Below are 22,485 nucleotides of genomic sequence, written 5' to 3' on the forward strand. Positions count from 1 at the left end.
GGCCGGATGCCCTTCCTGCCACAAACCCTGTTAGTTGCCTCTTGCGACACACAGGGAATTACCAGTGAACTGGTACTCAATTTGCCGACCTCAGAAGGATGACAGGCTGAGTCAATCCCCCTGGCGTTAATTCAGTAATCGACCAGGATTCGAACCCAGGATCCTAGGATCCCAAGCCTGCACCCTAACAGCTAAGCCAACTCAGGTGCAGGGATGATCCATAATCGGTGTCAGAGGAGTGTGAGGAGGCATCATTATCCTGGTCAGCAGACAAAACCATCGTTTTTCTGGGTCCCTTTTGGGGGGTTTCCTTGGAGAAAAGCTTTTTCATACACACAGTTAAAAGAAGCTTCATTACAGCAATTAAAAGAACAATGCCTATGATGGCACCTAAAGCCGTTCGTAGCCATTTCAAAATTGTTCCCCCCCCCCCCCCCCCCAACCTTTGAACAGTTGTGATATATCCCAATCGTTCCTGCTGGTTCGGTCTACTGTTAAACCCCAACTAACCTTTTTAATCTCATCAATGGCTTTTTGGGCCCCTTCCTTTGGGTCTGGTATCCAAGTACAACATTGGCCTTCTATTACTCCACAAGCCCCTCCTCTTTCCGCTAGTAACATATTGAGAGCTACTCGGTTCTGCATTACCATGGTTCTCATTTCTACTACTGCATTTAGTAATTATTGATGGGCTCTAGCCGTTTGATTAGCCACCTTTTCTAATGCTAGGGCAAGTTTGTCATTCCTATAGCTATTAATCACCGTTCCACGGAAAACCCCACGGCCTTTTCCCATCCATGACCATGTAGTGTGGTCTGTCCATCCTCATCCCACATGGCATGCCTTTTTCGTCTGGCTGGGGCTCATCGGAGTTGATCTAGATTGGTTGCCAGAGTGACATCCGGTATTACCGCTACCAGGAAACATATACCTCCCCATTCATCAGGCAGGTATGGATACGCTTTATCCGCACAAACCCACAAAGTTCCATGCGGGGGTACCTGTTGACAACCCATGCATGCTGCATCGTCAGAACCCCCCTTAGTAGAAAATGTTATGGCAGTGATGGCAGTCGAGTTGTCTTGCAATGGTACATGTATGGTAAGGGTTCCTTTTATTCCTTCTGGTCCAGAGGTTGGCATAATATAGCCACATTTTGATTCTCCCATTTTCAGTTTACCCTTACTTTCTAAACAGACTATGCCTTCTACCTCTGTGACCCACACTGGTTTTGGTCTCCTTTTAACATCTTGGATATGTAGAGGGTCATTGAAGGGTCAGTTACATTCCTGGTCTTGATTTAACCCTGTGCATTCAATTATGGTAGTTATACATTTGTCCCCTAATGGGTTACTACAAAGGTCGTTTAGAGAGTAGGGGAGGACTCTCATTACAATCCCTTTATCCGTACTTTTGGGCATAGGCATACACGACCAGCATTCCTTACGGTCATGGGCAGCACTCATTTCTCGCGCCACACCCCGGTAGGTATTGGATTCCCCTGGTCTCAAACCTTTAAGCTCTGGGTACATCTTTTTCCTTAATATCACTTCCTGTACCGTCTGGTTGGCCGGAGGGTTGCGTTTGCATGCGGCATGCATATTTAAGTGTGTACCGTTTCCCAAAATGCACTGTGGTGGATAATCCAAAGCATTCAGGGCCCCAATTATAGTACGGCTGTGTGAAGTCACTTTGCCCTTTCACTGTTGTGCAAAACAATAATGTCACTGAAATGTTGCCACTACATACCACCAGACAAAAGAGGAGTCTGCCAGTCGGTTTTGGTCCTGGCCGGGCCTCGTTTCAACACAGGGTATTATCACATCCTCTTCCTCCTCTATTTCAATTTCTCATGGGACCATGGGTTTCCCCTTTCGTTAGAGTGGCCACTTATAGGGGCATCTCCCAGGCAAAGATGAGAACACTCATATAACCCTGGTGTTGGGCTAGCGGCTAGGGTGTCAGCTTAGGATCCTAGGAACCTGGGTTCGAATCCCGGTCGATCGCTGAATTAATGCCAGGGGGGTTGACTCAGCCTGTCATTCCTTCCGAGGTCGGCTAATTGAGGACCAGTTCACTGGTAATTCCCTGTTTGTCGTTAAAGGCGGCAAAAAGGGTTGGCGTCAGGAAGGGCATCCGGCCGTAAAACATTGCTTCAAAAAGGGGACCAAAAAACAACAACAACCACGGTTCCCGAAAAAGGCCAACCCCCACTTGCGGGGAAAAATGGCCTCTAAAGGTGGTTTTTTTTTTTTTAATATATGGCCAAAGGTAGGTGGATTCACTAATTCCCTTTGCTTCCCATATTAGTATTCCCAACAGGCCTACCTGAGCTCACAACCCTTCCTAGTTTACTTTTATCGGTCATGATTCAACACTATAAGCTAGTTTACAGTGGGTGGCATGTATCCATAAAGTCTCACCTTTGCACCTAACTGCTGTCAGAGTTGTCAACAGTACCTGGTGTGGGCCTGTCCACCTTGGCTCCAGAGCGGTCTTACTTGTGAAATATTTCACGAACTCAAAGTCTCCTGGTTCGAACAGGTGGATCGGGTGATCTGTGGGTTCTAGCAATGCTTTCCTTACTCGGGCGTGTATGGCACGAGCAGCTCGAGACAATTCTCTGCAAAACTTTATCATAATGTCATCCATCATTGGTATATCAAGTTTACTCATGTCTACTGGGGCGGACACTGCGGACAGGGCTGTGGGTCGTCCCATTGGAATTTCGTGTGGGGACAGCCCCGTCATTCTGTTCGGTGTCGATCGCATGCTCATCAGTGCTAGAGAGAGAACTTCCGGCCATTTCAGTCCTGTATCGGCACAAAGTTCAGCTAACTTTGCTTTCAGTATGCCGTTCTGCCTCTCCACCGCCCCTGCTGACGGTGGGTGGTAAACACAGTGAAAAGATTGCTGAATATGCAACGCCTTACATAGATCTTTAATTAAGTCCGCTGTAAAATGTCCCACTTGGTCGTGTGACAGCTTTTGTGGAATACCCAAACGGCACATGAAGTCCCGGACCAATCGTTTGGCCACTGTTTTGGTGTCTGAGGTGGTACATGGGTAAGCCTCGACCCACTTTGTGAACATGTCTGCAATCACAAAGACATATTTGTAAGACATACTAGGGGGAATATTGATGAAATCTATCTGGATGTGTGCAAAAGGCCCCCATGGTTGGGGGTGCGAGGAATCGTGTGCGTGTTTGGGCGGGACCCCCCTGTTATGTTGTTGGCATATGATACATGTCTTACATACTTCCGATGCCACGGCAGACAGGCCCACACCATGTACTGTTGACAACTCCGACAGCAGTTAGGTGCGAAGGTAAGACTTCATGGAGACATGCCACCCACTGTAAACTAGCTTTTAGGGTCGAATCATGTTTACCGTTCCTAGTTTACCATTAAAAGTAAACTCGGAAGGGTTGTGAGCTTAGTAGGCCTGTTGGGAATACTAATAAGGGAAACAAAGGGAATTAGTGAATCCACCTACCTTTAGCCATATGAGTGGTCTCATCCTTGCCCGGGAGAATGCCCCTATAAGTGGCTGCTCCAACGAAATGGGGAACCCATGCTCCCACGAGAAATTGAAATGCTTGCTGAAAAAGTTATCTGATCTTGCTTGTATATAAAGGCTGTCTGTTCAACAGTTAGTTGGATCGTCTTAGATCTGTCCTGGTTGTCATAAGCCTTGATACTTCGTTCGACTTTCTCCATGATCATGCTGGTAATTCAATAAACATGATACTATACTCCCCTAACAAGACACTAACAGGTTGTTTTTCTTTAACTGTTGCGGAGCTAAGCTCCACCTCAGATGGATTGACGTGCCGTAGCTCTGTCCCGGTGCTCTCCGGCTGGAATACACCCCTGAATGCAGCATGATGTACGACTAGAATGAAGAACGAAGTATTAGAATGAAGCATGATGTTCAACTAGAATGAAGCACAAAGTACTATAATGAAGCACGAGGTACGACTAGAATGAAGCACGAAGTATTAGAATGAAGCACGAGGTACGATGAGAATGAAGCACAAAGTATTATAATGAAGCATGATGTTCGACTAGAATGAAGCACGAGGTACTAGAATGAAGCACAAAGTATGACTAGAATGAAGCATGAAGTATTACAATGACCTTTTGCTTCATTTGCAAAACCATGTGCTTCATTCGAGAAACACATCGCGTTTCATTCCAGAAACAAATCTTGCTTCATTCCAGAAAGAAATCGTGCTTCATTCCTGAAACAAATCATGCTACATTCCTGAAAAACATCGTGCTTAATTCAAGAAATGCATCGTGCTTCATTCCAAACACGAATGTGCTTCATTCCAGAGATACTGTACTTTATTCTAGACACTGTACTTTATTCCAGACCCATTGTACTTTATTCCAGACACCCTGCACTTTATTCCAGAGACACTGTACTTTATTCCAGAAACACTGTACTTTATTCCAGAAACGCTGTACTTTATTCCAGAAACACTGTACTTTATTCCAGAAACACTACTTTTATTTTTTTATTTTTTGTATACAAGATGGAGGCTCGTGAAAGAGCTAACATTAATCACACAAAAAGTCAAACCGACACATAAAACATATAACAAGTACACATACATTCAAAGTACACCGCCCCCATGCCAAATAATTAAATATCCTACAGTGCGGCATTGCCGGGTGCCTCCGGCGCCCGGCAATACCGCAGTGCAGCTCATAGAGGCTGCATTGGAAGGGAGAGGTGTACACTAATTGATTGATTAATTGTGTAATTAAAATCAATAAAAGATTATCACAAAATATTTTCTTAATCATTTGGCTAATAGCATAACTAAACCACTAGTGCTTCATCCGAAGATGTATCTTTTAGAAATTTAATTAAATAAGGCATTAATAAAAAATTAAAAAATTAATTGATTAATCAATAAATAATTAATCAATTAATCAATAAATAATTAAGCGATTAAATGATTAATCAATAAATCAAAAATATCCTTGATAGCCACATCACTTGGTCACTGTCATGTCCAAATATTAGCTTCCCAGCTCAAAAGGTGCCTGAGATATTAGCCAAATGAGAAAGAAAATAAATAAATGATTAATAATGAAAATAAATAAATAATAATCATAAAAAAATTAAATTATTAATCAATTCGGTCACAGAACACATAAACCACCACCATTTCATCAGAATCTGTAACTGAAAAAAAAAAAAATTTTTTTTGTAATTAATCGAATAATTAAATAATTAATCGATTAATTGATTAATTGATTAATCTATAAATCAAAAATATCCTTGATAGCCACATCACTTGGTCACTCATGTCCAAATATTAGCTTCCGAGCTCAAAAGGTGCCTGAGATATTGGCCAAATGAGAAAGAAAATAAATAAATGATTAATAATGAAAATAAATAAATAATAATCATAAAAAAATAAAATTTTTAATCAATTCGGTCATAGAATACATAAACCACCACCATTTCATCAGAATCTGTAACTTTTTTTTTTTTTTAGTAATTAATCGAATAATTAAATAATTAATCAATTGATTGATTAATTAATAAATCAAAAATAGCCTTTGCAGCCAAATCACCTGGTCATTGGCATGTCCAAATATCAGCTTCCTAACTCAAAAGGTGCCTGAGTTAATGGTCAGAAGAGAAAGGAAATTTGATTAATTAAATAAGTACTTAATTAATTGCTAATAATTAAATAACTCCTCAATTAATTGATTAATCAAAAAACAAAAAATACTGTTTTTGAAAAAGGACTTGCTCACTATTGTGCTGAAATTTCAGCTTCCTATCTCAAAGGATGGCTGAGATATCGCCCGGACAAACAAACAAACAAACAAACAACGAGAGTGAAAACTGAGTACTCCCTTTCAGCGTGCGTCACTGCCGAGCCCCCTTTGGTGCCCGGCAATGACGATTTGCAATGCCTGGAGATGGCATAGGAAAGGTGCGGTGTACAATAAGGGGAGCGGTAGACAAGATGGGGAGAGAGGGGGAAGGACACAAGCACAACATTTGAGAGCAGGGACATCGAGAGGTCTGTAGGAGGGAGAGGGCTTGGGGGGGGGGGGGGGCGGGGAGAGGTATAAAACATATGGACACTGCAAGGACTTCCAGGAAAGAAGTTGGAATTTCAAAAAAAGTGGATCTGGGGTGACTTAGCGGGGGTAGAAAAGATCAAGGTTTTGGATGGGGGAAGATAAGAGGTGGTGGTGAACAGCTGTTTTAAAGACCTGGAGGGAGGAATGGGATTGAAGGGAGTTTGTTCCAGAGGTGGGAGAAAAGAGGAATGAAAGAGTGAAGGTGAGCAGAGAGCCTAGATTTTGGCAGTTTAACCATAAGAGGGTTGCTGGCAGATCTTGTGCGACCTGCAGGAATATTTGGGGGACAGAGCACAGAGAGAGCTGGGGGAGCAAGGCCGGAGAGGAGTCGGTAGAAGACAGAAAGACCACCAACCTGCCTGCGGTGAGTGAGTGAAAGGCCCTCGGAGTTAGCTTCATCGCGGGAGATTCCAATGATTCTGAAAGCTTTGGTTTCAACAGCGTGAAGCCGAGCTAGGTGTGAGGCAGGAGCACTGGCCCAGAGAGGAGAACAGTATTCCATTGAGCTGCGGATGAAAGCCTTGTTTGTTGTGAGGAGCTCAGGTGTGCCAAGGAAGGACTTCGCACGACGGAGGATGCCCAGTCGGCGACTGGCTTTGGAGGCCAGCTTGGAAATGTGGTTTACCTTTGGCCATACGCATCGTTCTTCATTCCAGAAACGCATTGTTCTTCATTCGGAGAAACGCATCATGCTTCATTCCAGAAACACTGTACTTTATTCCAGAAACACTACTTTATTCCAGAAACACTGTACTTTATTCCAGAAACACTGTACTTTATTCCAGAAACACTGTACTTTATTCCAGAAACACTGTACTTTATTCCAGAAACACGTTGCTCTTCATTCGAGAAACGCATTGTGCTTCATTCCTGAAACACCATGCTTCATTCCCGAATCATCGTGCTTCATTACCGAAACACATCATGCTTCATTCCTGAAACACATCATGCTTCCCACATAGTGCTTCTTTTCCGAAACACATCATGCTTCATTCTGGTCACACGTTTTGTTTCATGCCAGAAACACCGTGTGTAATGCACTGTTGGAGTTGTATTGCAAGATTCTGATTAAGTTGTTTTGTGTTATTAATGTTAACCTTAAATTGAAATACAAATTGGTCACTCGGATTGTTGTTAAACTTCATGTATTATTGTTGTAAAGCAAGGTGTTACGACCTGGCCCCTGAGTGAAGGGCTCAGGGTACTGCCGATTGCTCCGGAGATCCTAATTGATGTGCTCTGGAGGCCAATACGTTCCCCGTGGGTTCCCCGTTCCAATGCAAATTCAAAACAGTGGAGTAAATGCAAATCCTTTACTCAAAATCAAGAAAAAAACACAGAGTATATCACCAAGGAATAGATCAATCATAAGGAAAAGAAATCCCGCTGATATGCAGCGGCAAAGATCAAGTAATTAAAGGACAGACAGGTGCCAAGACAAAACAGACAAGACAATTAAACGACCCACCCGGTATCCGAGGCTAATCCCAAAGGGGAGGGAGGAAGAAGCAAAATAACAAAGAAATATTCGCCAGTATATAAAGAAAATAAAAGGTAAGATAAAACTGGGAGAGGCGGAAGGAAATTTTAGGCCTGTTTCAGGTGGTGTTCCGGCTGCCTCGCCCCAGACACGTGTCCTGAGGATGGCACCTCCCCTCCACTCTTCTCTTTCTCAGTGGGTGTCCTCAAACTCCACGAATGACTTGTCCAGAGCAGTTTCTGAAAAACCTGGAAGCCGCACGTTGCCTCCGGTCGGCTCAGACTAAACTTGACGAGGAGCAAACGCTTCTGCTCCCCCTCTCACTTTTCCTCACAATCCCATGAGTAGTGTATATATGTTGCTTCTGGGACACTCTCATTTTCCCATTGACTTACATGTTAATTTTTCCCCTCCCTCATTGCCCCTAAACACCTCTATTTCTCTCACCCTGTTCTTTACGAACCTTCTCACCTTTTGACATGTTATCCTTATTCATTAGACCACTTAAACAATGGTCCTTCTGTGTGAACCTGTGATCCTTCTGACCTTATGGACCTTTTAACCTTTTACTCTTAATATCATCTGGTGAATCATCTTTGGCCCACTCAAACAACGACCCTACAAATATTTGTTTATGCGTGGGAAATAATTTAATTCTCTTGCCACTCCCTTCACCATCTAATATATTAACAAAAAAGATGTTTGAGTTTGGTTCTTTATTAAGATATTTTAACTGAGCTAAGATAAAATGGTAAACCTCCCTCAATGTTCTTGTTTGAGCGCCTCCAGTGCCACATACCATTTTTAAATTAAAGTATATATTTTCCTGGCAACCATCAAAGTTTTCCGTCCACTCAAAAATATTTCCATCTTTTTTACCCAATTCACCGGTATTTAAATTAATTCTCTTATTTGTTTTGTAAATTTTTTTACCAGTTGTCTTTTCAATTATACCTATTTGATATTTTTCACATTCGTTATGTTTACCATTTATATACCAAGGTTGATTACACCTCCACTCTTTAGTCTGGTTGGTACTTGGTTCTATCATTTATATAATAGTAAAAAGGCGGCGGTAGCCCGTTAAAATCCCTAACCCCCCTTTTTAACTTATCACTTATATACTTATATAACCATAAGGGAGACTATCAATTCCATTTTCTAAAATAAACCTCTTATCATCAAAAGCCCCCAATGCTTTCTTATTCACCTCTTCTGAATATAATTTATGTTTATAACTTCTTATTCCATTAATCTTTCTAAACTCTTCTTTCTTTGTTGTTAAACAGTTATAATAATCGTTAAAGTTTATTGTTTCTTTAATGACATTTTTCTTTATGCCTTTTAACTTCTTATCAGTTTTTTCAACGTTATTCACAATGTATTTATAAGCATAAGCCTTAGACCTCAATCCCACAAATTCACTCATGACATTTCCTCCTAATTCATCCTTAAACTTTCCAATCACCTTTTTATTTTTAGAAGAGAACAACTCACTCTCTGGACTGTAATTACTAGTGTCATAGATATTAATGTCCTTTTTCATGTCTGAATAAACATCATCAGTATTAATTTGCAAAATAAAACTATCTGTATCCATATAAAGTAGATTAACATCATTTTGATATTTCTTCCTCAAGTTATTATAAAAGTAATCATACATTAATGACTTTGATAAATCAAGAATTGATGTTCCAATATAAATAGGTTTGTTCATTTCAATACTCTCTTTAATCAAATGGATCGCACAAAAGTTCTCAGTAAAGACCTCAGCTCTAGTAGAACTCGGTCTATTAATTAATTTTGATGCTTGTTCCCAAGATGTTGATAGTCTGATATTTTGTCTTTTCCTCACATTCTCCATGGTCTTACCAAAGACCGCATTATTCATCAATTTATAAAAGTCTTTCTCAAAATCTGTTTTTGACTCTGTTCTTCTTTGTGTATTAAAATCAATGTACCCCTTCAACCAATGACTTTGATTGAATTTTAGAACCCTATGGATCTTCTCTACTCTTAGACCTTTTGATAAATATTGTCGCAAATTTCTTTGGTGTAGAACATAATTTTTCTTGTTATATAATGTAGTAAGTAATTTTTCTGTTGATTCACCTATATTAAATGATTGTTGATAATCACTTAACCACTCCTTCTTTGGACTTTCCTTTTCACAAGCAAATGGGAGATCTTTGTGTAGGTTATGAAGTTCCTCTGGATATTTCAAATCGACCTCAAAATAATAACCAACCTTTGAATCATCCAATTCTTTTTGTGTAGAGATACATACATCTTGTAAAACCTTTTTGTAATCTTTTTCCTTTACCCATCTAAGTTTTCCATAAGGAAGAGCCTGAGACATTGCCCAGCCATACAGGTTGTTCGCATCATAATACATCAAGTAGGAGCTCTCTACCGATGGATCATAATTTGGAATGTACTTGTTATTTGCTTTAGCATATCTCTTTGAACAGACTTGTGAAATTCCTCCTCTCTTTGCCTTTTCAATCATCAAAAGCATATCAACATCGGTTATCAAATCCAAAGCTTGTTTTGTCATTTTTAACATCGCGCTCCAAGCCAATCCAGGAGCAGTGTAATAGTGAGCAGGATCCAATCCATATCCAGAATGACAGATTGTTCTGAAAGCCTCAAACACATCAGCCAACAAAAGCACATCAGTTTTGAGGTACAAATCGTGATACTCACCAAGATTCTTAATGTTATATTTTTTCGAAACATTTTGTGCGTGTACATAATCTTTATCAGATATATGACTATTATTTAATTTGTTATAGAAATTTTCTTTTAAAGGAAGTTGTGTTTCATTGAATCTCTCAAATGAGTCCATATAGTCATAGGGGTAAATTCCCTTTTGTGTTAGAAAATCTTTATCTAAAAAATACTCTGAAAGACATGGAAACTCTTTTAGATTTTGAACCAAGTTAGCCAATGGACTTGCCATGAATTTAAATGTATCAAGAAATCTGATATGAGTAATAGGAGATGTGTGAATTGTTTTTGTGAATGAAATGTATTTCTGATCCGTGTTTGGAATTGCTGAGATACTTCCAGAAGTCTTTGAGAGTTCCTTGATAAATAGATGTGTATCATAATGAGCGTTGTTATGAAGAAAGAGGAATGAAAGAGGGGAGTTGATAATTAATATTACAACTTTGATGAGCCGGACCTCTATATTTACCAGTGAGATGACAATGGTCTCTAACCTTTCGACCTTTACCAATTTTCTCCTCACAAATATGACAGACATTGTTTTTTATAAATTCCCTTTTTTCTTTACTTGTTAAGGACATTGGTTTATTGGTTTCTCTCATTATCTTGGTTAATCGAACACAGTCTTTTTCTAGTCGTTTCACAAACTCCTCTGGGGTATTTGAGCCTCTATACATCTCTAACTTGTTATATTTATCACCAACGGATGATTTGATATAATAACAAAAACCACAAGGAGTATGTTTTTGATATTTATTTGTGTATGATTCTTTTGGATCTGGAGAAGCAGTATCAATTTTTTCTAAAATACTTTCAAAATCAGCATATATAACAAATGGATGTTTTATTGTTTTCTTTTCATCTTTGAATGTGATCTTTGAGTCTTTTTTAGGCATGTTGATTACCGTTGATTTATGTTCACCACAATAATTTGAATGTTTATCTAATCTTTCTTGTGTATGGAAGAAGTTAAGACAACGCATACAAATATATATTTTATTTGTTCTTTTACATACTTGTGGTTTTATTAATTTTGTAATATCTTTGATGTATGTATAATGTGAATTTTCGTCTGAATTAAAATATAGAAGATTATATGAGTTTGTTTACAATTGTCAGAAAGCTTTAAAACCTGAATGTTGTTTGTTTCTGTTAGACCATAAACATTAACTGATGAATTATTCAACTTTTCAAATTTAGGAATATCATTTAAAGTCATCGGAAACTTTAGATCTTTCGTGTTTAATGTATTCTCATATTTTTTATAATGAGATACTCTTTCATCATGAAAATGTGGAGGATGTAAGTGTGCTAGAATAGACCAGAGAAAACATTTATTGTCTTTATTTTTGATATTGATAACTGCTTTTCTATTTTTGATAACACTGGGTAAATCAATGTAAGAAGAAGCTTTTAGAGGATCTGATTTAAGAATATGAATGTCTATGTAAATAATTTTTCCTATATTGAATCCACTTCCTACGATTGAATTATCCACATCTTGCTCTTGTTTAATAAGTTCATCATAGACTCCTGATGTTTTCAAATCTTGATATGAAGATATAAAGTGTGGCTCAGTTCTCATGTATGGTGTATCTATAACTCCTTCGTCCTTTGTCATTTCTAATTTTACTCCCATATAAAATTTAAGTGGTTTCATTTCTTTTAGTGTTTTTTCAATCAACGTTTGAACAGCAGGTTTAACTATTTCTACAGCATCAACTATAGACTCTGGTTCAGGAGGTTTGAAGTTAAAGACTCTTATTTTAATATGTCCTTTGAATGCACCATCAGAGTTTTTAATAGTAAACAATTTTGACAAGTGTTTGTTAGTTTTAAGATGGGCTTTAAACCCCTTCTTGAGGATGGTTGTTTTACAGACCTTACAATGTTTTGTTTTAGGTGGAAGAGGGGAAAGTTTGTTAAGAATGTTGTATGTATGTTTTGCGGTGAGAATATGTTGTTTATAATATTTTACTTCCTTCTCGCAAGTATCACAATAAACCATATTTATAGCGTGAGAAAACGTGGTGTTTTATATATATCACTGTGCTTAAAATAAAACACTTTTGAGCTTTACAGCTCCGTTTTATATATATCGCTGTGCTTAAAATAAAACACTTTTGAGCTTTACAGCTCCGTTTTATATATATCGCTGTGCTTAAACTAAAACACTTTTTCACTCAGAATCATCGAAGTCATAACTATCACATGAATACTCAGAATCATACTCAGAGTCATCAATAAAGCTACTCTCATAACTATCATTTGAGCACAAACTATTAGTATCATAACTATCATCTGTGTTCAATGAAATACTATCATCACCATCGTCCGAGTTCAATGAAATACTATCATCACTATCGTCCGAGTTCAATGAAATAGTAAAATCTTCACTGCTGTAATGACTCATATTTAATTAGCAGAAAAAACCTTTCCATCTATACCAATATACTTTCTTTCATTAACGGATTCAATCTCTACATTTTTAATATCAAAGGTTATCTTTAAATAATCTCTAACTATCATAGAACGAAATGACATTTCACCAGAAATATTAACTTCATTCATTTTACTTAGATCTACACCCTTTGGATTATTAAAGTAAATACAAATTTCTCCACGAGTATTGTTGATGGTCTTATCATTCTTTTTCAAAGTATCGTGGTCAATCACTTTTTCAAGCTTTGAATAAATTGCCAGGAGTAGAGGAGAAACTTTTGTTAGATTTACTTTAATGGATGTCTTTCCAGGTATAGTTAGAGCTCTTCCTTTAAATGAAATAGAGGGGCTCATGTTATTTTCCATAACTGGTTTTACCCAAAAATTTCCATATTTATCTTTGTTCAATTTAACATCTTTGACATATTTTTCTATATCTTTCACCGAAGTAGAGATTTGTCTTTTGAAATTTGAAATTTGTTTGAAATTGTCTTTTGTGCTTTGAAACATTGTATTTATTAATGAATAAACTTGCGTTTAGTTTAAGTAAAAATTTACCATATAAATATGATAAGTTCTGAAGGATATTTAGAATTTCCAGACTCTCCATATGATAAATTAGAGAATTGTCCGGCTTGTGATAGAATAGGGCTTAATAATGAGGGTTCATACAAACAATGTATTTTCTGTGATTTAATTTTAATTAATGATAATAAAAAATATATAAATATATATAACTCTTTAAAATTAGAACCAAAAATGAATTACTTTACAAGATTAATAAGAGAGATGAATGTTAAGTATTGTGATGATAATACACCATTTCTTTCAAGGGAAGAGACTATTTGTATTGAGGAAATGTATAAGGGTTTAATGATATTTATTATTCAAAATAATTTTAATGGAAATGTTAATACAAGATACTATATAAATAAAATAATGAATTATTTTGAAATTAAACCCGAACTCAGGATAAAATATAGAGTTTCTAAAATAGCTCAAAAAAAGTTAGATGACTTGTTTTCCAAATATATAAATGAATGATTTTTTACCCGTTTGGGAAAATAAGATAAAATTTAATAACCATAAAAACATTCCAAATTCATTGAGATGTCTAATAGTTGGTTCAAGCGGATGTGGAAAAACCTGTTTACTTTTAAAGATGCTCCTTGGTCCTAATTTTTTAGATTATGATAATTTAATAATTTTTACAAAGTCTAGTTTTCAACCCGAGTATCAACTACTCTCACAGGGTTTTAATGCAGGTCTTAAAAAGGAAGACATTATCGGTTTATTTAAACTTCAAAACAAACTAAATGATTATAATATTGAAGATATAATACAATTATTTTGTGATACACAGAAATCAAAATCGAAACCAAAACCCATAACTTGTATTCTCAGTGATAATACGGATGATATACCTTCACCTCAAGATTTAGATAAATCAAAAAAGAACCTCGTCATCTTTGATGATTGTGTTAATGAGAGAAACCAAACAGTAATGGATAGCTACTATACAAGAGGGAGACATTCTTCTTGTAATTGTATATATCTTAGTCAATCATATTTTCAACTCCCTCGACGCTCAATAAGAAACAATGCCAATACTTTTATTTTATTTAAGTTAAATTCAATAGATGTAAATAATTTTTGGAGAGATAATTGCTCTACGTTATGTAGTAAAAAAGAATTTGAAAATTATATGAAACACACGATTGAAAAATATAAATATATTGTTGTGAAACAAGATGAGATATTAAAGGATGTATTTTTATTTTAAACATAATTACATATATAAATGATAACTATTATTATTAATCTTGTGGGTAAATCTGCTTCAGGAAAGAACTTTCATAAATCTAAACTCTTGAATAGTAAAAATGAAAAGATTGTAAGTTTTTTTAAAAAACACCCTATGATTCGTTTTGTGAGTACTACAACCAGAGCAAAGCGACCAGGAGAAGTAGAAGGGAAAGATTATTACTACATTTCAATGGAGGAACATATGCGATTGAAGAACGAAGGTCAAATATTTGAGGAGGTCTCTCTTGGTTCTACAAAATATTCACATTGTAAGAGTGAGTTAAATAAAGTAAAATCTAATGGTCTTGGGATTTTAGAAACTAATCCTGAAGGAATGAGACAAATTATTAAACAATTGTGTGGTGATGGAGTTAAGATTTTATCATTCGGTTTTGATATCGATGAGGAGACTCAACGCAAACGTATGAAAAGCAGAGATACAAGTATTAGTGAAGAAGAAATAACAACTCGTATTAATACCAATAAAGAATTTGATGAAATATTTAAAGAAAAGGATTTATTTCAACACATTTACTATAATGACAAAGAAAAGGAAAATTTTCCCATTGACCTTTACAATTCATTAAATGATATTTTTCAATAAATAAATACAGAAAATGAATACCGAAGAAAGAGTAAGAAAGTTTAAAGAACATCAAGAGTTGGTTTCAAAAGTTGTAAAGCAACAGGAAGAGATAAAGAAGAAACAGAGACAGAAACTAACTGGTGAAGAAGCCTTTGAAAGAAAACAAGAGAAATTTTTTAAACCACTTTTAAAAACTCAACACCCACCAGTTCCCACGGTAGAATTTACTCCGAAAAAACTTCAAATGCTCAAAGATTTTAGTCAGATAACAAAACAAGAACTTGGAAAATTAGAATATAATGATGAAGAATTATTTCAGAAACTTGAGGAGGTAAATCAACCCCCTAATTATGTAGTGGAAGCTCTTCAAAACAATGAATATTTGGCAGATTCAAAAACCAGAGCAGGTCTCATTCCAACAGAAGAACCAGCAGTGTTCCATCTTGTGAAAGAAAAGGTATTGATATTTAATGATGAATTGATGTTCTTGAGTTCTACTCAACCAAATGTTAAATTAACTCCAAGATTAATGTTTCTTCTAACAAACCCCGGATTCAGCGGTTCAAAATATTTTGAGGAACCACTTGATATGGAAAGAGAGGAAGATAGGGTATATATTGAGTTGCTAAATGCACTTGATTATGGAGTTTCTGTTGCTGGTAAAAGTAAGAAGAATGAGAAGGAGAAACATATTATTGATGCTTTAAGTAAGCTTGGTTCGGGTGTTAGTTTTCTTCCAAATGACCCATCACAATTAGTTAATAGGCTATTATTGTTGTTAGGTAGTAAGAAGGCTGGAAACAACAATTGTTTTAATGAATCCTCAGCCATTTTAGATCAGTTGATGAATATGAAAATAATTAATAAATGTCAATACAAAGATATTTTATTAGATATTAAATAAGATGAGAAGCACAATTCTTAGTTTTAATTTCACAACGAGCGATTACACAGCTTCATTCCCTTACCCACTACAACTTGACCCCCTTACCTCAAATGAGGCATCTTTATTGTCGATGGAAACTTATAATACCTTGTTTAATATCACAGAGAAAAACAACAAGTTTAGTTATAATCCAGGAAGTGGATATAAAACTATAACCGTTTCACTTGGAGCTTACGAGATTTCTCAAATATCTTCAGAAGTCTCTCGCCTTATGAAAGAAAAAGGTGACGAACCAAAAAATATTGTAATAGATATTCAAAAACACACTTCAAAATCAACTATTAAACTTAAAAATAATTATAAAGTTGATTTCACGATTGAAAATTCGTTTAGAGAGCTATTGGGTTTCTCTTCAAAAAAGATTGAAAATAACGGGACGTTTTACAGTGATAATGTTATCCAAATATCCTCCGGTATAAATTCAGTATTAATTCATTGTGATTTGATTGATGGTGCTTATAACGATGGAATAAGAACAAATACAATATTTTCATTCAGTGCATACTCAACCCCGATTGGTTATAAATTTAATATGGAACCAAAAAATCTTGTCTATTTACCTGTGTCAGGAAAAACCATATACAGAGTAAATTTTAGGATAACCGACCAAGATAATCGTATGATATCCTTTAATGATGAAATTATATCCATCAGAATTCACCTACGTGAAGTTTTTCAATAAATAAATAATGGTTATTGTGAGAAAACACGAGTTGGGAAAATATAAAATAATTACAGGGGAGGGCATGTACCTTTCACCATACTATACAAGGTATGTGGGTAGAGGATACTATAAACCAAAGAGACAACGGGGTGTGGGTCATCAATTTCGAAATAAAGGAGATGGGATAATTGATACTCTAATGGGTATTGGTTCAACCATCCTTAAACATAAAGACCTAATTGGTTCAACTGCTTCTGCTGTGGGTTCAGTTGCGGGTGCTATAAAGAGTATAAAAGATGCTCAAAAGGAGTCTCATAAATTACAAACAATCAAAGAAATAAAAAAAGATAAAACTCAACTATCTTCACAAGAACGACAAAAAATCATTAAAATACTTGGGTCAGGGTTTCAATGATTTTAATACTATATAAATACAAGTATGGAAGCGATTGATAGTATCTATGATTTGGATGATACAATTATCATTTCAAACTCCACAAAAAAGGAAGACTATTTTAAGGTAAATGCTATAACAGGAACAGACTGGAATTCAAACGGAACAAAAAGTTTTGAAATAAATAATCAACAAACTTACTTGAATATAGCTGATAGTTTCTTGCTGTGTAAATTTAAATTCACTAAGGCTGCGAATAATACTAATGCTACACTCGTAAATGATTTCTTCTGGAAAATGTTTGATAGTGTTCGCCTGTATATTGGAACACAAGAGGTTGAAGCGGTTGATTATGTCTCTGCTACATCTGAAATGATGAAATTTACACTATATTCGTTTGGTGATGGGTAAAGGAGCTGTTGAAGGTTTTATTCCTGATATGTCAACGGGTACAAACACAGACCCTGGTTATAGTCAAAGGAAGGCAATGTATAATGATGACACAAAACCAGAGAATAGTTTTACCGTAGCAGTACCTCTGAAAGGTATATTTGGATTTTGTGATGATGACAAAGTTTTGTATGGTCTTAAAATTAGATTTCAACTACAAAGGAATGATAATGTAAATAGGTTGCTTTTTGGGGTTGAAAATGCTTTTGGAGACAACAATAAATTTGTTATTAATGATTTGTGTTGGTATATCAGTGAATATACTCCTAATCTTAAAACGGAAGAGATGTTAAATAGAAGACTTAACTCAAAGAAACCGCTAAATGTATCATACCTTAAAAGAAGATGTCAACACGTTAAACTGGAACACACTACCTACACTTGGAATTTGGGTGTTCTTCAAGGAAAGCCACGATACCTCTGGCTCATTTAAAAAAAACCAGATGGAGAGGACGGCACTAATAAGAATAATGCCCTGAGTGATAATGCTAAGGTGAAACAACTTCGGGTTTCTCTTGATGGCACATTTTATCCACGAGATAGATTGGAAATTGATTGGGAAAAAAATGATTATGCGGAAGCCTACAAGTCCTACCAAAAGGTGTGTGAAAGTAATGGTAATAATGATCCTATTTTGGATATGGTTGCGTTTCAAAAACTTTATACAATCTACGCAATTGACCTGAGTTCTCAAAAGGAAACTATAAAGTCTAATCGAGTGGATACTTCTCTATACATTGAAAGAGGGGAGAGTGAAGAGGTTAATGCATATTGTTTGCTTTTGGAGGAAACAGAATTACAGATTAATACAGATAATGGTGTTATGATTAATATCACATAGGTTTTTTCTCATAAATAAATGGTTGGGGTATATGTTAATCAAATCAATCTTAATAAATTAACATCTTGTATTCAAAATCAAAAGCCTTGTATTATTAATGTTAATACAATTCAAAGAAAAGGAGCTGTAAGAATTGATGTTTTACTCACACACACACAAGTAAAAACACTAAATGATGTTGGATCACTTAAAATTAAAATGACGAAACCTATGTTAAAGAAATATTCAATAGACGAGTCAAGAGGAGGATTTCTCCCGTTTCTAATTCCTTTATTTGCTGGTTTAAGTGCGGTGGGAGCATTGACTGGTGGTATTTCAGCAGCGGTAAAAACTGCTAACGAAAGGAAGGCACAACTAAAAGCTCAAAAAGAATTGGAAAGACATAACAAGGAGTTGGAGAAACAAATTAGTGGAAGTGGTGTAATTGTAGATTTTGCTCAAAAACTTGAAAGTCTACCTGATAAAGCTAGATTGTTGGTTGGAGATATGCTTTCCTCTATCGCTCAAGCGGGTGTTAAACTAACTAAACGGGGTAATGGATTGTATCTTTCTCATAAATAAATGGATAAATGGTTTAAACAATTTGGAAAGAATACAACGTCAAATATAGAACTAGCTAAGTATTGTAAAACACTAAAAATTGATAATGTGGTTATTTGTATGAGAGATGAATTAATACATATAAATAAGAATACAAAGAATATTATTATGAATTTAGACACACAGAATGGTTCTCATTGGGTTTGTATTCATAATAGTCAGGATAAATATTATTTTGATAGTTATGGTATGCCACCACCTGTTGAAGTAATACAATTCTTACAGAATGGTGTTTATCAAACATTTCAAGTTCAAGAAATTAATTCTAAATGTTGTGGTCAATTATGTTTATATGTATTATTTCAACTCAACAATAATGAAAATTTTTATGATATCATTTTAAATCTAATATAAATGACTTATGTTGGAAAAGATGGTTCTATCTTTGGAAAATCCTCTCAGGATATTGATTTATCAAATTATTATACAAAGGCACAGGCTGAACGACAAAAATATAGTGTAAGTAAAAATATTAATATGAAGAATACTTATAAATTAATCAATTATCCAAACCCTACAGATGCGAATGACTTAATTAGATTAAGTGATTTATCACAATATATATATTTTAAAGAAAACAGCACGTTTTGTTAAACAAGTAAAATTTACAACCACAACACCTGGTTATACTGACCATACACCTTTCCTCATTGAATTTAACTACCTGCTTACAATTGAATTTTATAAAGAAGGACATATAGTTAATATGCGAATTAATAAATGGGGGTATGATATGCCTGATTTAGGGTATAATTGGTCTTTTTCAATAAACATAGAAGACCTACATGATTTTAATCAGTCTCGTAAAGAAGAATATTATCCACTTGGTGAGGATAAGGATTTATGTGGAAGTACAATTAATAAACAACAAATACATGGTTTTAAGAAAAGAAAAATATATGATAGTATAGCGATGGTTAGCATGACAAAGAAGGAAGGTCATGAGATAAGGATAGAAAGCCAAGGAATACAAACCAATTTGGTAGTGGGAAGATGGGGTGGTATTACCTGTCATAATATTAATCTCACATATATTTCTGATACATAAATGGCAGGAAGAAGACTACAAGAGAATTATAATTTTTGTATTCAAGGATACCTACAAGAAAAGGGTGCTCGGTATTACATACCTTATGATTTGGAGCATATACATGGGAATTTTGTCATTAAAAACTGGCCTTATACTGATATTGTTAAACCCACAAATAGAGACTTGTTTAAAATATTAAATAAAAATGAACTTCTCAAAGTTATGAAATATAAAACTCTTTTAGAAATCGTCAACAAATCTTATTGGTATCCTATTATGAGAAAAATAATTATAGATACAAGAATATCTCAAAATCCAGATGAGTATATGTATAATATTCTTTGGGGTTCAAACTCAAGGGTAGCAAGGGATGAGGAAGGAGTTGAAGAAGAGAAGGAGGAAAGAGAGAAAAAGGAGAAGGAGGAAAGGGAGAGGGAGGAGAAGGAGGAGAGGGAGAAAAAGGAGGAGGAGAGGGAGAAAAAGGAGAAGGAGGAAGGAGAGAAAAGGGAGAAGGAGGAAAGAGAGAAAAAGAAGAAGGAGGAGAGGGAGAAAAAGGAGAAGGAGGAGAGGGAGGAAAGGGAGCAAAGAGAGAGGGAGGAAAAATATAAAAAGATGGAAATCAGTGAGATTCGTAAAAGATTGAGTGTATTACAGCAAATAAATCAATCTCAACGCACCGAAGAGGAAATTAAAGAATTAATAACTCTTATGAAGATAATGGTTTCAAAAATAACAACGTCAATGTCTTCAATTTCAGGGAGGAGATTTAAACGTGAAAGTGGTGAAGAAGAAGAAGAAGAAGGAAAAGATTATGTGATTGATGATGTTGGTGTCATTGACTTTAGTTAGTTTTTATTTGTAAATAAATGGAGGAGAGAGTGAAGGCATTCCTTAGGATTCTTTATGTTTTAAAAATTAAGATAGAAATGTATATGTTAAAAACCAAAAAGGTTTTGATACTCTGTCGGAATTTTTCTGATAAATAAATATGAGTTATTGTCTCAAATGTAAAAAGAAAACTAAATCTAAAAAACTATCTCTTATGTTAAAGCTAAAAATAATAGAGTTTATCAAAAAGGAATATGTCAAGTGTGTGGCTCTAAAAAGTGCCAATTCATCTCACCTAAAAGAGGAGGAGATATACAAAAGTTTCTGTCAGGAAGTAAATTTACAACAACTGGAATTCCAGGGGAATTACACCTTCCAGGGTATTCTTTCTGTGGTCCAGGAACAAACCTGGATAAAAGATTAGATGAGGCTGACAATCCTAAACCTTGGTCTAAACCTACAAATAGGGTTGACGAAGTGTGTATGAAGCATGATATTGCTTATGGGAAAACCACTACGTTGACTGAAAAACATAAAGCCGACAGCGAAATGTTGTATAATTTGTCTTTGATACAAAATCCAACGTTGAGAGAGAAAGTTGATAGGTTTATTGTGAGAAATTTGATAAATGCTAAATTGAAACTTGGTCTTGGTTATTCCTCAAAAAACTATTAGGCTCTAATGATGTCATCAAGACTGAGGAGCTTTTGGCTGAAGAATTACACAAACCTATAATCACAAAGTTTAAAAGAAGGAAGGTTTATTCTAAATACACCGACCACATATGGTCCGCTGATTTAATTGAATTGAATAATGACAGGGGATACAGGTATGCTTTAACCGTTATTGATTTGAGGAGTAGATTTGCCTGGGTTGTCCCTTTAAAAAATAAAAGGGGTGCTACTTTAATGTTAGCCTTTAAGCTAATATTTGATCGGGATAAAAGGAAACCAAAGAAGTTATGGACTGATGAGGGAACAGAGTTCTATAACAAAATATTCATGAAATTTCTTAAGGGGAAGGGTATTAAATTATACAGCACCTTTAATGAAGGAAAGGCAGTTGTTATTGAGCGTTTTAATCGTACTTTAAAAGAGAAATTATATAAAAAATTCACACAACTCGGTTCTCAAAAATGGGTGTATTTAATTCAGGATATTGTAGATAATTACAATAATACAGTTCATTCATCAACAAAATCAAAACCATTGGAAACATTTACAAAATTAGAATATGAAAAGGAGATTAATTTGAGAAAGCCCAAGTTTAAAGTTGGTGATATTGTAAGAATATACAAATGGAAAAGTCATTTTGAGAAAGGTTATACACAAAAATGGACTCGTGAATTATTTAAAATCATTGATGTAATGGATACAGTCCCTTGGACCTACAAATTATATGATTTAAATGGAGAAGAAATCTTGGGTTCATTTTACTCACACGAATTACAAAAAACACAAGTAAGCAGGTAATACCCTTGAAAATAATAAATAAAGAAATAAAATGTAATGGGGATACGTTTTTAAATCTGTGAACCCCAAACACAGAATCCCACAACTTTTTAGTTGG

This window comes from Myxine glutinosa, chromosome 10, assembly GCF_964187855.1.
Source record: "Myxine glutinosa chromosome 10, kmMyxGlut1.1, whole genome shotgun sequence".
NCBI lineage: Eukaryota > Metazoa > Chordata > Myxini > Myxiniformes > Myxinidae > Myxine > Myxine glutinosa.